A 19029-nucleotide genomic window follows, 5' to 3' on the forward strand; every position below is an offset into this window, starting at 1 on the left:
CCATCCAAAATTTTTCCTTAGCTTTGTTTTGGAGCCTCCCTACTGACCATCCTCAGCAACATGTCTTGCACTGTTAAGCACATCAAATTCAGTTTTTTCATAGAGTCTTGTCAGCCTATGCATGAAATTTTGTTCCAGCCCCTTCACAGGATCCTTTCCGGACTTGGTGTCAGTTGTTGGTTGAGCATCTTCCCTGGGAATTGAGAAATTATGGAGGGGAAATATCCTTCCCTCCAAAAATTGTGCAAACCCAGCTGGGCTCTATAATTGCGCTAAAAAATTGTGCAATTCATCCCAGGATAGCTGCTCAGCTCAGACATTGGGAAATACTAGGAGACAATCACCTATTCCTCCCAGAAATTGTGCAATCACTGTGGGACAGCCAGCCCAGCAGCTCACGAAAATTGCGCAAATATAGCTAGGTAGCATGCTGGGCTAAGAAATTCCGCAATACAGTTAGCCATGCTTCCTTGAGAAAATTGTGAGGTCTCACCTAGGGCAACCTGCTAGGCATAGAAATTGTGTAATACTGTCAGACATGCTTCCTTGATAAAATTGATCTGTCTAACCCAGGACAGTTGCTCAGCCCAAAAATTGCACAATCCTGGGAAACAGTCACATGTTCCTCCAAGAAATCATGCAATCCCTCTAGGACAACCATCTCTGCTTAGCCCAGAAACTACACAGGTTTTCATCCTAGGCTTACAGACTGATGCATGTGCCTTCAGGTTGATCGGTTCCCTCTAAGACCGAGCAAAAATGATTTACATGCATGGACTGCTTCTTGAAAGGTAGCATGCAAAGACATCCATTGATTCAGGGATCTATTTTTAACAACTGGAGGTTACATGCAAGGATCATTTTAGAAAACTCCCACCAAGTGTCGCTTTTCCTAGATTTGTGGCATGCGCGTCACAACCTTGATTTTACCAAAACTCATAAACCGGATGTTGTAGAGTTCATTCCTCACATCAAACTTGCAGCTTTGACATCCCACATTGCATCTAGGAGTTGTCGGCACATTCAGCTCATCTGTTTTGAGGTAAGCATGTTTTGCATTTCTTTCACTATGTTTCTATAGCTTTTTGTGTTTCGCTTTATGTGAGTGTTGTCTACTTGATTTTAGTGAATGCATGATGTCATTTTGATGTATGTTAGCTTGTAGAAACACCATTTCAATTTTCGCTCACATCTCACTATTGTCACATGCATGACATTGTTTTTTCATGGACAGTCACCCTTGCAATGACTCGCTTCACACACATGCGTGCTTTCCCATTTTCTAAATCTTGCACTTGATGTTTGCATGTATGGTCACTCACTCTTGCTTGCACTCATCTCATCATGCATTCAGACTTCTCATAATTTCAGTCACCTATCGGTCGGTTTGGGTTGCCTTGGCCTAGACCATGCCTTTCCCAGCTAGCACTGTGCATTTCTAGAATGAAAGGCTCTGCATTCCATCCAAAAATTGCATAAGTCTAGCCCAGCACTAACCTCTGGGCTTGCATTGCACAATTCTTGGTAGCAATGTCCTTTTGGCCTTAGAAACTACACAATGCAGTTTGCTGGTTGCATGTCACTGCTGACTGAAATTGCGCATTGCACATTTTTAGTCATCAGCAGGTGAGGCTAGACTGTGCATTGTGCAGCTCCAATAGTGAGTCAGTCTCCTAACAGCCCAGACTGTGCCTTGCATATTTTTGGCAATCAATCTCTAGACCTCCCATCGTAAATTGCGCAACCTTCACGATCAATCACACAGGTGTGTTGCAAGCTAGTCCTCAAGTTTGTTTTGGTTTTCAACTGACAAATTGCTTGCCATGAGTGTTTCTACGTCTCTAGGTATCACAAGTGTCATTCGCCTCCCAACAGCACTGGTACAATGGCTTCCAAAAGAGCAGAGCCAAAGACACCATTAAGAGGGCAACTGGGGATGTAGTCAATCAAATGTTTGTTAAATTTTCTCTCCACGAAGACATCAAATTGTTCATAGACAAGGAAATCAAGATGATATGGCAGCAACATCACAATGAGAAGCACCATCAGTAGCAGTAGAAGGCATCACACCTGCACGTGACAAATGGAAGAGGAAGGTTGTTGAAATCATAGAGGAAGAGCAGATCCACTCATGACGAAAGGAGATTTGGGGATTGAGGCTATGAGGTGACGGTGCGACATGAAGATCACGCGAAGGTAGAGAATGAAACAGAGAAGGAGTTGCATGTACTAAAGCAGCAACTCAAGGAAGAACAGGATCTGCGTAGATGAAAGAATGAGTTACAGCAGGCACACATACAACAAGGGGTGCAACATACACAAATGGATGAAACTATGCCTGTACAAGTTATAGATCCATCCTAGTAGCTGGCATGGAGCAAAGAAGCTGAGTAGAGTTGTTGATCGCATGCAAGGGAATTCAACAGCATGCATGTCATTGTGTGCACACAAGTGATCCCACCCATTTGGCACACTCACTCAGGCCAAGACAAGAAGCAAGTCCAACTATAGCTGAACATGTATTTTGACAAGTTGATGTGCACAACCACCAGCACATTCTTGGAGATCAGCGCAGACACTATGCATGAACCTGTTGCTAGTACGGTCACACCCAAGATGACCATGTGCATGTTATAAGAGGAGTTGGGCAGAGAAGCCATGTCATTGTTCCCGGATGCAACAGAGGCAGTAGTTCGCTTCAGCAAGATGTCACCATTGAGCGCACGAACACCATCATGGACGACCAAGCTTGGTGTTGTTCCTTAAGAAACCAATTTCCTGGCTGTGGGGAAATTATGCTTAAGACACTAATAAATATTTGTTTACTGTCACTTATTATTTGTTGTATTCTCAAATGAAGGACCTGGAAAACTTGGTCTTTAACTCTTAATACATGTATGACCAGAACATCTCAGAATTCGATTTGTTGCTAGATATAAATGATGAATGAAGAAAGTTTGAAGGAAAAGTTAAAGATAATATGCTGATCTTTCACAGAAACTACTATGTGTAACTTAGAGGAATTACGATAATGAGAACTGAATCATAAACAATATGCTGGTCTTTCATAGAAACTATTATCTATAATTTAGAAAGGAAGTGAGGACTTCAAGTATAGGAGTGCTCTTTTAAGGAATTTTAACTTTATCTACATAAGCAAATAAAGACCTACAGCTTCATTGCTATACTTGAAAAGAGGAAAACATAACATAACACATGACAGAGAGGCTTACAAAATTATATGCAACAACTCATGGAAACTTTTGATCCTTTCATTAATCAACAATGATATCAGGAATACATTGGCCTAGTCTCTGGGCTCTCCAAAATTCCAACCACCAACCTTTTCTCTGTAAATTTTCCTCCTTTTATATATTTGTGAAACGGTTGTGAAACTATCAAACTACTAAACTATTTCCCTAACTATCTAAATTAAAAATTATCACAGAATTTTACAGAGGTTTAAAGACACCTCAAAGAACATAAAATAACAAAAAACAACTGAATTTAGAAGAGGACAATAATTGCTAACTTTCTCTATTAATCTGTTGTCGAGTTCCTCTGTATATGTCTTAATCTACTTTAATCATAATGCACTGTGTTAGATTTGTATAAACCTGAGCTTATGCATGTATCAGATACATTTTAATTGGCCAAAACACCAAAAAACCCAACCAATTGCCTTTTCTTCATATTCAACCTTAACACTGATTTTCCCTTTATATAATGGAATTAACACAAAGCACCGGAACTAAAAAGGAATTAACCTGATTTAATAACTCCATCGGATCTGGAATCTCATCGCATATCGCAATCGATGCTTTCCATATATATATATATATATATATATATATATATATATATATATATATATATATATATATATATATATATATAGATATATATATATATATATATATATATATATATATATAGATATATAGATATAATATGTTACTGATATGACAGACCCACCGCAATTATAAAATGTAATATATATGCTTTCGGGTCTAGCCATCACAATCGCAATCGGTCGAACCAACCTCTATATGCATAAAGGCTTTGCAGACCCGATGGAACTTAAAACCATGATGTATATACCTTTCAGGTCTAGCTATCAGGAATCACAATCAGAAATTGCTGAATGAACCAACAAATGTATTCAGCGCTTTATGGACCCGCTGTGCTTTCAAATATAGCATAGATATGTTTTGGGTTCGCCATCATAAATCACATTCGGTAGATCTATATACATATATATAATTGCGGACCCGCTGATCTTTATAAAACACAACTTATAGTATTTCAGGTCCGGTGTTAACTCTTTAACACTTGTTTCCTTTGTAAATCCGATATATTTCTTTATTTCAATATGCACACACACACACACACATATATATATATCGGTTATGGCTCCATTTATGTTGCGATTTAACTTTATCACATGGGCCAATTCCTTTATACTTATTCCTTTTGTGATTTTGATATATTATAACGAATAAATACCTCATTACTTTTAGACTTTGCGGAGTAGAAAATATAAAGGGCTTCATTGAGGTTGAACCCCCTTAATGATTTTAGGCCACACATTGTGATAAAATTGATAAATAAGGCTTAAATCACAATATAAGCTACAACACTTGGCATCAGCTCACCACCTTCGACCATCACAAGGATGTTAAAGAGTTGGTCTCACCACAATGGTCTGAGTGTCAGTGATGCCTTGCATGGCTTGCTCAAGCCATTTTGTCTCACATGGGTACATGAGCAGATTGTATGTAACGTCTTGTCAAGTGGAAGTTCAAGCATCGATATTTGAATGTAATAGTCATAGAGTAGTTGAAGAGTCATGAGGATAGTTGAACAACCACTCAAAGGTCACCCCACCCCTTGCTATAAATAGTCCCTCATAACTTATTGTAAAGGATTTTGTTCAGCCAAGCTTCCGATAGGACTATCTTGGAGAGAGCTTGGACAATATTGTATCGAGCCTTGACTTCTTCACAACACAAAGCTAGTATATCTCTTTGGAGGAGCAAGGGGCAGTGACTATAACGTTCCACTATCGAAACTAGTGGTTGGACATGGATGTATTGTATGATTGGAACTTACACATCTTAATATAGCAGAGCCAACATGTTTCATGCATATGTCGTATTGTATTTCAGTTATCTTGTTTACTCTAAATGATATATGTATATGTTTGCTTACACATGCATGTATAGCTATTTTCTATATATGTATGTATGAATCTTTCTTAAATGTGTTGTTGGTTTAACCATCACTTGGATTGCTAGCTTACTTGCCTTTCATTTTTTGATGCATCTTTCCTCTATTGTTCCCTTTTTAACTACGTGATTTCAAAGCGTTCCAAGGGGCGCACTCACCTCACCCTCCGTGTGTTAGGACCGGTCATGCACCATCCTTCTTACTACATATGTCACACCCTTGCTACCAATAGGGACATCTTACTTGCCTCTGTGCGAAACCACGGTCAAGGCGATAACATACGACCCACTACTAGGACTCCTAAACCAAATGGTCTGAGGTCTAATTGGGACTTCTTACCAGGAAGATCCCTGACATGTTGGTGGGTCCAGCACCATCAAAATTTATGGTGCTAGAGGGAGGGCTAGATGACAAGTTGTGTCCTCTCATACTGTTTTAAACCTTTGCACATCTATCATGGAGTCTTGCACACTCAACCCTCCACGATGTTTTTTTCATGCCGAACCACTTCACATCATAAGGGAGTTTTTTGATCTCTTGCCCGAATACATGTATGATGGTCAATGCGAAGTGGCCTAGCCTATGTTATTACATGACTTCCTCACCATGCTTGAAGAGGAAAAAGGAATTTCTGATGAACAGGCTAGCCTGCTACTTGCATACACACTTTGTGAATCCCCACTATGGTGGCTCTGCAGCCTACCAGTTGATAGTGTGCACTCACTTGAGAATTTTTGTGATATCATTGAAGATACTTTCCATCATTTTGATCCAGAACATCTTGACCAAAAATTGTTACAACAACGGAAGGGCCCACATGAATCGCTTGATGATTTTTGGCATCACTTCCATGTTTTGCAGTTTCAAGCTCTTAAAATCTAAATGATATTTCAATATCTCATTGATAGATTCGAATATTTCCTTATCCAATTTGTCAATCCAAAGAAGAATTTCAAGCTCAAACCCCACTCAACATACTTTAGTGATGGAGCTGCGCAATCACAGATGAACACGGTCATTATCACAAGTGACTGTCTGATGTCCCCTCATCAAACAACTCCCCCATCGCAGAGTGATTTGGGATAGCATGAACACACATTTGTTGAACCGTCATGTCCTCTTGATGTCGCTCCTTCCAATTTTCGCACAAACTTGGTTATGATTCCTATACCTTAGCACATGTATTTTGTACCTCAACCTTTGTATTCATATTCTGATCATCCCCCGGATGACACTGTATTGTGTTCTTCCATTCTGGACTCTACACTTGTTTTAAACGAGGATCAATCTATCGATGGAGGTGGTGTTGGACAACCAACATGCACTGGCATTCATGAAGAGCATGACGGGGAGATTGAACATCCACCTACAATAGTGGACCATCCTTGTCTATCCATACCTCCATTTTTTCCTGATATCCTTGATGATCCTACCATCCCTATTTTTTCACGTGGATCTCTATCCATAGATTCACCCATTATTGATCATTCGCAAGACACATCGGATGTCAGTCCATCATCCTAAAAAAGAGAGGACAAATCATTCGTTGAACATCCACTTGATTTTCATCTATCTTTTCCAGAAATGGAGAGGATGAACATTATTGCTTCTCATCTACCCCTCTATGTGATTCACCAAATCATGAGGATGTCGATCAACATCCTGAGTTTTCTGATCTTGCCTGTCATGATCTCTTTACCTCACCATCTAATCCGTCTAAGGCATTAGTCTATGATGACCCATCTGTCAATGAAGGCAAAAGCCCATAAAGTGTCGAGGCACTTCAGCCTGAGCTGATGGTTATATCAAGCCCTCGTTGTCCTGATGTTGGTTTCACTTCTGATCAAGAATTTGTTCAAACGTGCAAGGCTCTCATCACTCAATGTATGCATTGAAGATCAACCTAACACTTAGATTTCACTTCCTCCACTCAAAATACATGATCCTATAGTGGACAAATCTTACACACCAAGCACACTTGTGCTACGTAAGTGGTCTACCTTTCTCACATTTTCTTGCATGTCACATTCAAGGGAATGCATACACTCAACATCTACATGCAGTGTAGCATAGCACCATGGTGAGTCCACATACTACATGTCATGTTCTTTCACTCATTTTTGTTCTGTGGACGCTTGTAAGCTCGGAGTGTGTTTGTCTTCATTGTTTTATCTTTCACATCTTCTGTTTTGCACAAATGTGTTGTTCGCAAACCATGCCTTCACCAACATGGGTCAACCAATGTGCCAGTGGTTGCATTGGAAGTATCACTTCACATGAGATGACCCATGCATTGTTAGCTTAGGAGTAGGACTAATGTTTTCTTTTTGAGTTGTTTGCTTGCATGCATGTTTGCTTCTTTATTTGTGTGCTTGTTTGCTTTCTTGTTTGTTTGCTTAATTGCCTTGCTTTCATATTTTCTTATAATTTTTCTTTTCTTTTTGGTTTGTTTTCTTGTTATTGTCCGTAGGATAGTTTCTCATGGACCTTGTGCTACTCTTGAAACAGGCTGGATAAAGTACAAGAGGACTTGTACAACTATCAACATTTGGTTATCTATTGTTCTCTCTCTTATGTAATAACTTGTTTCCTTCTGTCCATGATACATCAACAGAAAATACGTATTGTTTGAAGTGAACCTACTCTAGTCAATTGTTTTTGGGTTAATCCTTGTCATCTCAGTCAAGTAGAGTAAGGTGAGGGGGGAAACCTTAACAAGCACATGAGAGGTATATATAAAGTACTTCTTTGAAGGAAAAACCTCTTATGCTCTCAATAATTTGGGATCCCTCTTCCGCCTCTAAAATGAATAAGTGTTATGCACAATTATGAAAATGAAAAATGAAAAATATAAAAAGTAAAAAATTCGGAAAAAAATGAAGAAAAATGAGTGAGGTGAAAGAAGAGAAAGGCTTCCTGTGCACAGAGGTGATGTAAGTAACTCTGTCAGGGTACTGACCAAGCTCGCTAGCAACAGGGAAATGCTTGCATCCTGGCGTGACTCCGCTGGGGTACTGTCAAGGCCTGCTAGCAAAGGAGAAACACGAGAGATGAAACTAAAACTCTAATGACTATACAGCTTGTGCACCAATATACCCCTGATCCCCAATTGCAGCAATTGTGTTGGCTTGGCTTGCCATGTGTGTCGACCGACCAAGGACGTCATAAATACTACATCTTACAATCAAGCAAGTGTGCAAACTAAGATGACCAAAGAACTAAGCAATACTTCCAGAGGTGTTAGACATTCTTTTCATGAACAAGGTCCATTCATAGAGCTGGAGTTCTACTAGTGTGTCGCCAAGTGTTGTAGCGGCTACAACCACCCTCCAAAATTTTTCCTTAGCTTCATTTTGGAACCTCCCTACTAACCATCCTCAATAGCATGTCTTGCACTGTTAAGCACATCAGCTTCAGTTGTTTCATAGAGTCTTGTTAACCTATGCATGTAAGTTTGTTCCACCCCATTCACAGGCTGCTTTCTAGACTTGGTGTCAGTTGTTGGTTGAGTAGCTCCCTCTAGGAATTGTGCAATTCTAGAGGGGAACCAACCTTCCCTCTAGAAATTGCGCAAACACAGCTAGACGACCAGCTAGGCTCTAGAATTGTGCAATTCTTCCTAACATTATTCCTCTCAAAATATGCATAATTCATCCCAGGATAGCTGCTTAGCCCATAAATTGTGTAATGGTGGAAGACAGTCACCTGTTCCTCCCAGAAATTGCACAATCGCTCTGGGACAGCCAACCCAACTGCTAGCAAAAATTGCACAAATCCAGCTAGGCAACCTAATTGGCTCAGAAATTTCACAATACAGTCAGACAAGCTTCCTTGAGAAAATTGCAAGGTCTGACCCAGGGTGGCCTACCAGGCTCAAAAATTTCTCAATACTGCCAAACATGCTTCCTTGAGAAAATTGCTCAATCTGGCCCAAGACAGCTGCTCAGCCCAGAAATTAAGCAATCCTAGGAGACAGTCACCTGTTCCTCCTAGAAATTGTGCAATCCCTCTAGGACAACCATCTCTGCTCAGCCCAAAAATTGTGCAGATTTTTGTCCCAGGCTTGAAAACTGATGCATGTGCCTTTAGGTTAACTGGTTCCCTCCGAGACTGAGAAAAATTGATTTTCATGCATGGACTTCTTCTCCCAAGGCAGCATGCAAAGGCATCCCTTGATTCAAGGATCTATTTTTGGTAGTTGGACGTTACATGCAAGGATCATTTTAGAAACCCCTTGCCAAGTGTCACGTCCTAGATTTGTGGCATGTGCATCACTACCTCAATTTTATCAAAACTCGTCAACCATATGTTGCAGAACTCATTCCTCACATTTACTTTGTAGCTCTAACATACCACATTGCATCTAGGAGTTGTTGGCACATTCAACTAGTTGTTTCGGGTTAAGCCTACTTTGCATGTCTTGCGCTACGTTTCTATCGCTTTTTGTGTTTCACTTTGTGTGAGTGTTCTCTACTTGATTTCATTGAATGCCTACTTTTGCTTTGATGTATGTTATCTTGTAGAAGCATCGTTTCAATTTTCACTCGCATCTCACTATTGTCGCATGCATGACATTGTTTTTCCACGGATGGTCATCGTTGTAGCAACTCGCTTCAAACACATGCGTGATTCCATTTTCCGAATCCTACACTTTATATTTGCATGTATTATAATTCACTCTTGTTTGCACTCATCTCATCATGCATATAGATTTCTCATACTTTCATTCACCCATTGGCCGATCTCGGCTACCTTGGCCTAGATCGTGCCTTGCCTGTTAGCGCTATGCATTTTTGGAAGTGAAGGGTTTACCTTCCCTCCAGAATTTGCACAAGTCTGGCCTAGCACTGACCTCCGGGCTTGCATGTCGCAATTCTTGGATGTAGTGTCCTACTGGCCTTAGAAACTACGCAATGCAGTTTGCTCATTGCATCTTATTACTAACTAAAATTGCACATTGCGTAGTTTCATTCCTCAGCAAGCCAGGTTGGACTGTGCATTACACAGATCCACGAGTCAGTTAGCCTCCTAATAGCCTAGACTGTGCCTTGCACATTTTTGGCAATTAGTCTCCCTACCTCCCGGCATAAATTGCGCAACCTTCACGATCAATCACACAATTGTGTTGCAAGTCAGTCCTCAAGTTTGTTTTGGTTTTCAACTAACATATTGCTTTCCATGAGTGTTTCTATGTCTCTAGGTATCGCATGTGTCATCCATATCCCAACAGCATAGGTACAATGGATTCCAGAAGAGTAGAGCCAAAGAAACTATTAAGAGCGCAACTAGGGATGCAGTCCATCAAGTTTTTGTGAACTTGCCTATCCACAAAGACATCAATTTATTCATATACAAGGACATCAAGATCATATGGCAGTAGCATCACAACGAGCAACACCATTAGCAGTAGTAGAAGGCATCACACCCGCATGCGATGAATGGAAGAGGAAGGTTGTTAACATCATAGAGGCAGAGCAAAGCTACAAGTTCAAAGTAGATCCAATCATGACGAAAGCAACTTTGGGGATTGAGGCTATGAGGTGGTGGCACGACATGAAGATCGCGCGAAGGCAGAAAACAAAATAGAAGAGTTTCATTTGATGAAGCAACAACTCAAGGAAGAACAAGAGCTGCATAGATGCGAGAATGAGTTGAGGCAGGAACAGGTACAACAAGGGGCACAACGTGCATAGATGGATGAAACTACGCTCATACAAGTTATAGATCCATCCCAACAGCTTGCACGGAGCAGACAAGGTGAGCAGTGTTGTTGATCGCATGCAAGGGAATTCAATAGCATGCATGTCCTTGTGTGCATGCATGCGATCCCACCCATTTGGAACACTCACCGAGGTGAAGACAAGAAGCAAGTACAACTAGAGTTGAACATGTATTTTGACAAGTTGATGCGCACGGCCACCAACACATGCTTGCAGATCAATGCAAACACTATGCATCAACATGTTGCTGATCCGATCGCACCCAAGATGACCATAAGCATTCTATCAGATGACTTGGATAGAGGACCCATTTCAGTGTACCCAGATGCAATGGAGGGAAGAGTTCGCTTCAACAAGATGTCACCATTGAGCGCATGGACATCATTATGGATATCTAGGCTTGGAATCATCTCACCACCTTCGACCATCACAAGGATGTGAAAGTGTTAGTCTCACCACAACGGTCTGAGTGTTAGTGATGTCTTTCATGGCTTGCTCAAGCCATTTTGTCTCACATGGGTACATGTGCAGATTATATGTAACGTCTTGTCAAGTGGAAGTTCAAGAGTCATGAGGATATATGAATGGTTACAAAGGGGAATTTCAAATTTCACCCCACCCTTTTCTATAAATAGTCCCTCATAACTCATTGTAAAGGCTTTTGGTCAGCCAATCTTCTGATAGGACTATCCTAGAGAGAGCTTGGATTGTATTATATCAAGTCTTGGCTTCTCCACTATGCAGAGATAGTATATCTCTTTGGAGGAGTAGGCGACAGTGACTGTAAATTTCTGCTATCAAAACTAGTAGTTGGACATGGATGTATTGTATGACTGGAACTTACACTTCTTAATATAACAAGGCCAACATATTTCATGCATATATCATATTGTAGTTCAGTTATCTTGTTTACTCTAAATGATATGTGTATATGTTTTCTATGCATGCATGTGTAGCTATTTTTTGTATATGTATGTACAAATCTTTCTGAAATGTGTTGTTGGTTTAACCATCACTTTGGATCGCTAGCTTACTTTCCTTCCATGTTGTGATTCATCTTTTCTCGTGTTCCCTTCTTAACTGCGTTCTTTCACAGGTTTCCAAGGGGCGCACTCACCTCAGCCTCCATGTGTTAGGACCAATCATGCACCTTCCTTGACTTACTACATATGTCACACCCTTGCTACCAATAGGGACATATTACTTTCCTCTGTGCGAAACAGTGGTCAAGGTGATACTGTACCACCCACTATTAGGACTCCTACACTGAACGATATGAGATCTAATTGGAACTTCTTACCGGCAGATCCCCTAAATTGTTGATGGGTCTAGCATGGTCAACACATAAAAATAGTCATGGCCAAGGAGTATATTAAAATCCAACGGGCCTTGGACAACCATCATGTCTATATAGACAACCTTTCCTCCCAAAGTAATAGGTAACTTAAGAAGGATCCCTAGCGGTTGACTGGTTCCTTTGTTACAAACTAACAGATTCTAGGTGACAGGGACAAGCTGAGGAGAACCTAAAGCTTGCCAAGCAATCTAGGATAGAAGGCTAACAGATGCACCCTCATCTATCACTGTGCTAGGTATGGTCATATGGTAAGCATGTACTATAATCTGGAAAGACACATAAGAGGGAAGGCTATATCCTGCCAGTCGACTCCAATCAAAAGAAGTGACCAAACTACTTGGAGGGGTTGTCATAGGAACGGGAGAGCTTCTCTCTTACTCAATGTGAATAGGAGAACTACTCTCATTCTCCTCAGCAACAGGATCATTTCCTTCCAGTTCATTCGAAACCGAAGAAACTAGAAGAACATGAGTAGTACAAGGTTCACTCTCAATCGGAAAGGTGCGGTTAAATGAAGGTGGAGTAAATTCTACCATTTTCTCAACCAATGATTGATCAAGAATGGACTCATGCGACTCACTTTCAGAGAGAGTGGGGTTGACCAAAGATAACTTTTGATTAATCATTGGATCAACTAGTGAAGGATCAAGGAAAAGCTTTCGATACCCAGTTGGAAGATGAGGTTGAGAAGTTGTAATATTTTCAAACTCTTTGGAAGCTTCATCCATAAGTGGACAAAGGTGAATGGGATGATTACCTTCACACAACTTATCGGGAAATTTTAATTTTCCCTTTTTCCAATAGGCTTTACCCTTACTAGCTGAAGGTTTATCACCAGCATGATCACCAGAGGAAAATGACAAAGGTCGATGGGAACCTATGGACCACACTTCTAAGACCTTGGGAATACCGGGACAATCTCGAAGAAGGTGGTCACCCTTACAAAACATGTAAGGAAATTTTACTTTCTGGGTTTGGTTGGATGGTTTTTCTTCATTAGTTGCATCGATAGAAATGGCTGCTTGGTTGCCCCCTTGCTTATTTTGGTGCTTCTTCTTCGTCCTCTTCTTCTTATTCTTAGCTTCTTAGTTACTAGAATCCAAACTTTCACCAGGCAAAGAGGAAGAACAAGGTGAAGAAATAGGTGAAGAAGGTGAGGGTTCAACTTTAGGATCAACATGAAGTTGATGGTGTTCAGGTGGAAGAGAACTCAGTTGAAAAGCAGTTTGGACACTCGGAACCACTGAGGTTAAAAACAACCAAACTGGCAGACCAATGGTCAATTCAGGAAGGGAAAACTTTGCCATAAAAGGAGCACTAGTATTTCAAAAAGAAGGAAAAGGACTTGGATTCCCGTCAGATGGGTTTCCTTGACTCATAAACTCAGGAAATGTTGCCATTGGTATCAAACTAAGATATACTAAGGAGTATTCCCACAAGAAGGATGTTGTTCTGCGGTCAATTAATTTTAGATTTTGAAACAAAATCTTTGCCTTTTCATGTTTTAACAGTTGAGAAAATGACGAAAAGATGACTCTAGTCACTTTCGTTGGTTTTTTTAGTCCTTACAATATCCTAGGTTGAAAAGGAAATGGAGAAGGGTAACCTCAAACCACTTCAACTTAGTAGCTAGCCCTATTGAGCATGAGAGGGATATCTCTAAGTCTCTTATTAGTGATATGAATTTAAAGAAAATGAGTTTTAGGCTAGATATATATATTTGTGTGTTTGTGAAATTTTAGATTTTAGGGTTTGCTGGAGTAGGGTTTGGAGTAACAAATAGGTCTAGGTTGTAGAAGTGCAGAAGCAAATATGGAAGGAGCTAGATATTAGAAGCCATAGTGTATTTAGAAAATTGTTAGTGTATTATAGAAGAGAAAATGTAGAAGAAACTAATGAGCATAAGTAAACATGATTTCATTAGCTTAGGAAGACATAAACATAACTATGAAAACCAGATAAATGGAGCTTGAGAACAAGAACTATGTATATTTCACTGTAAGGAATTCATAGAAAGAAGAGATATCATGTAGATAAATATGTTTTGACATTTAGAAAAAAAAAATAGAATGAAGAACAAACACCATGAACTCACTGGGCTAGAGTTCCTTAAAAAAAGCTGCAAATGGCTCTGTATTAGCTGAGAAGATGATTACATGCAAGCCTCCTCCACAAAAATTCCAACCCTCCTCTCCTGAAGAGAAATGATACATATAGAACCTCCTAGACCACTTTCCCACCTTCAGCAGTCGAATTCCTTGATGGAGGAACTGACTCCAAGATTCTCTCAACCAATAGGTGAGAGTGAGAAGGTGAAACTCAAACACTTCATGGAGAGTTTGTTTAAGAGTTTGCTTCTTTTATGAGGCCTAATAAACATCAAAAACAACCTATGATGTAGATTTATTCATGCCTACATCACCTAGCCTCGAAAATAGTGCCATTACATAGAGAATCTTGAATTTGACTAAGTCAAACTAGAAACTAGAAATTTTACACAATGGAATTTACAAATTAAAACACAGAAAAGTGTAGAAGCATAGCACCGACTTTGAGCTGATTTTGCGGTGCCTTCCAGAGGTCACAATGCAAAACTGAGAGAACAGTCAACTAGGCCTTCAATTATAGTTTCCAAAACAATTTTAATTTATGAATTTGGACTATGGGAAGGCCTTCCAAAATCCATTCTCCCAAGGTCACTCCAGGTGCGTAGCGCCAATCAAAAAAGGGTCGAGAATGCTAGTGTTTTGCCACTTTTTTGCACTTTTATCCAAAATTGAGCCACCTCTGTGAAATATGAGAAAATGGGTTTTTATAGGATGGAAAGAGCTTTCCAAAAATATAAAAATTTTCTCAAATGGAGGCCCGAGGAAAAAGTGCAGGGCCAAGGCGCTGCACTTCTAGAGTAGTTGATTTTCTGAATTTAACCCAAAAATTCTCAAAAAACTTAAAGTGCTGAGAATTTGATCAAAATTGGATGGAGGGTGTAAAAATATGTTTTTTAAACTTTAGTAGATTCTTCATCAAGCATCTCCAAGTTTCCCTCATTCTTTTGGTCTTTTTTGGCTTCTTTAACCTTATTTTCAAGCTGCTTAAGCTTGACATTGGTGATCATGTTTGAGCTTGGTAGTGGTGCACCATATGTCTGAGAAACTGTTTATCTCTGTTTGCCTTCTCAAGTAGCCTCTCCAAGTCTTGATTCACCCTGTTGAGCAAATATTCCTTGCCTTGATTTACCTTAAGAGAAATCGTATTCTCTAGGTCTAGGTCTTCATTCAACAGAATGTGCTCTTCCTCTTCTTGCAATGCCTTCTTTAGGCCCTTTCTTCTTGGAATCTTCCTCTTACCTTTTCCTTTTGTTCCTTCAGGCTCACTTGATTCCATGATCTCTTTTCCATTGTGTTACACATAATTTTGTCACTGTCCCTATACTCCGCATTCCTTGATCCTAAAGGACCTCTATAGTGAACCCTACATGCTTACCCTTCATGAAGAAATCCTCATTGTGTCCCACTTCATGAGCAGATAAATTCCCTTTTGCACCATTTCCCCTGAAACTTCTGTTTTTCCCAGTTGACAAGACCATTGTTAATGGCCCTTGTCTTCCCTACACCGATGTGTAGAGATTAGCAATGTCCCTAGCACTGACTGAAGCACCTGAGTTGTGTTCTAGTCGCGCCAGTCCTATTATGGAAAGTTTTTTAAATTAAGAGCCGAAGCTTCCATCTCTAGAAGCTTCGTAACAGAATTCTAGTAAATGGTTTGGTCGGATGGGGTCGAGGATGTCAGTTTGGGCTTCTTTCCCCTATAATGATGGAACTATCTCATGGGATAAGACTTTCTCCCATGAGAAGAGGATCCATCTCTCATCCTTTCATCCTATTTAAACCTCCATTCTTCCCAAGCACAAGCTAGTGTTAATGTTGGTGCGCTAGTGCTATTTTGGTTTGGAGTAAATACCAAGCTATTCATAGTTCTCTAGTTGTGTGATGGAGAAGTGTGATTTGGTTTGAAGTGAAGCCTAAAGGGAAGAGCCTTAAAACTATTGTTGATTGAGGCCATCATGGGATGCTATCAGAAGTGTGTGGGAACCTGTTCTTCTCAAAGTATAACAACAACGTCAAGACAATGGTTGTAATCTCCTCTTGATTCAATATATATGCAACTATCGATTGATTTCCTACATGATTTGTCGTCTTACATATTCATGGCTTAGTGTTTGTTCACTTGTTAAGTAGGTTGAATTACAATTTGTTTATTATCATGGTTGTTGTTTGGTGTTGTTTACTTGTTTCAAGTGCTTAAAGAAGGAAGCGAGAGATAAAGTACATCATCAAACGGGATAATCATACTAAGAGGTAGGCCCTCTTAATTGGTTCTAACCTAAGGAAATATTCCATAGAATGTATCAGTTCTGGCTAGACCCGCTATCAGGCTAAAGGAATTTGTTTGTGTCCATACTTATAATTTTACTTCACCACAAATTGGCGACTCCGCTGGGGAACCAATCCTTTTGTTTGTCTTTGATTTCATGATTTCGTGTGAACCTTTCTAGTTCCACTTTTTTCCTTTGGTTATGTGTCTTTTCTCCTGCTTAGTGGCCTGAGTTTGAAATTCATAGTAGTAGATCTAGTCTTTGTTTCAAAATTTGTTATTTTTTTCTTAGCTCCTTCGATCAGTGCACTTAATCCATTGACAGTGTCGCTGATCAGCGTGATTTGCTGAGAAACAGTCACGTTGACTAGCCTCTAGTGCTTGTTGTCAGTTAGGCAGTCGCATCGATTCCTGTAAGTCAAGATTAGGGTTTTTCCCAAATCTTCGCCAGTGTGTTCTGCTCTTATGATTTTGACCCCATAAGCCTTTTAGATCATTTTCTCCCTGACTAGAAAGCTAATTTTCATTTGGTTTTGTTTGCTTGTTGGCTTATCATCTTTTTGCTTGATTTCTTGAGTCATTGGGTGGTCAGTGACACTAGGGCATCTAGGTTGTCATCCATTCAGCTGTTTGTGAACTCAGTAAGTCGAGTTGTAGGTGTACTTACTCCTTGCATTTCATTTGCGGTCCTTTTGCGACTTTGACCTCTATTACACAAGTTTGAAAATTTTTCACTTGCTTGTCTAAACGCTTCTTTTCCGGCATAGATTATGTTGCTTGTCTTGTTGTTGGTAAAGTCGGTGCTTCGTTAGTCTGAATGAGCCTCTCTTTTCATGTTTTCATTTGCTTGAAGAGCTAATTGTCTCGAAAAGTCTTTCATTGAAGTGCGATATGTGAAAAGTTTATTGTTGTTTCACGAAAAAGCATGAAATTCTAGTTTGTTGCATCATTATGCTATGATATCTTGCATCACTAAAAGACTAGAATTGCATTGGCATTTGAAAAAGGAAAAGAACTTTTTTTCTCTTGAAAGGATTGTTAGATATGTGCTTGTCAGGAAATTAGGAATTGGAATGCATTTTTCATTAGTTTATTTTTCGAAAAAGTAAGATAGTGAAAGATCATTTCGCTTCCAATTGCTTAGTTGTTTGTAATTGATTGTGTAGTATTTACCCTCTCTAGTGTAGTCATTTCATCAAATTGAAAGGGTCTTGTCTCATTTAGTTTCATTTAATGTTTTTCGAGTTGCATCACTAAAACCTGAAAACTGAAACATAACTCAAGATAAACTTTAAAATGAATTCAATTAACCTAAGGTGCATTTGACACTTAACGATCATATCTAGAAGGTCTAGGCTAAAGATGTGTTCCGACGTCTTTAAACCTAGCAGTTGTCATTAGCTTCGGCATTAGACAATGCTAGTATGGATTTGTGCTCTCCGTACCATCGAGTATATAACCAGGAGACCCCTCTAGGATACAATCCTTTATCCTTAGGAAGTCGATTCAGCTACCTTGCAAACGTGATACATCGAACGCAACATTCAAGGAGGTTGACTGCTCGTACTTCTTGGTTCATCAGGAGGTATTTTGTAGTTCATGGTTACCTGGTAATCCTATTTACCTAGATCATCCAGAGTAGTGATTTGATCTTTTTGACTTAGTAAACTTAAAATATCATTTGAGCACCTGTCCTTTTAAGCTCATTTCTAATCGAAAGTGATAGAGTCATCTTTGTTTCTTTCTCTACTCTTAAAACATAAAAGAGCACCAATATTTTATGTGTCTTAATAATTGATTGCCCACGATCCGATAAAACCCTGTTAGTTTTTTCTAAGAACAAATCATGAGTTTCCCTTAAAGAACATTTTAAAGCCTTGAAGTTATTTTTTTTTATCGACTAAGACAAGGTCATCATGGCTGAACCATATGGTTCACCCACTTCCTCTTCCTCTCCTCTGTCTAAAATATTATTTGAGGAGCCATTTCCCGAGTTAACAGAATCACTTGAGGACCAAGGTGTTGAAATTGGAATCATTTTGAGCATTCAACCTTTGTCATCTCATCCTCTACCTACTTTTTATATTGGGTCATCTATTGATCTTGGTCTGGAATCTTCAGACAATCTCATTCAAACTCCTGAGGACTCACTGACCACTGATGGTTAGCTTGGACTCGTTATCTACCCTTTGAATCCTTTGTTTGACCCTATTTTGATATCACCACAACGTCCTTACAGCACATACGACCAGCCGGGTGTTCCTTTGGAACTATCCCCTCATACTTATTTGTCCATTTGTTGTCATTTGTTCCTGGATATGAAACCCAAAGGTGATGCTCTAGTCACCT

The sequence above is a fragment of the Pinus tabuliformis genome, chromosome 8 (assembly GCF_031772625.1).
Source record: "Pinus tabuliformis cultivar Carrire ecotype Pingquan chromosome 8, CPIR1, whole genome shotgun sequence".
Taxonomy (NCBI): domain Eukaryota; kingdom Viridiplantae; phylum Streptophyta; class Pinopsida; order Pinales; family Pinaceae; genus Pinus; species Pinus tabuliformis.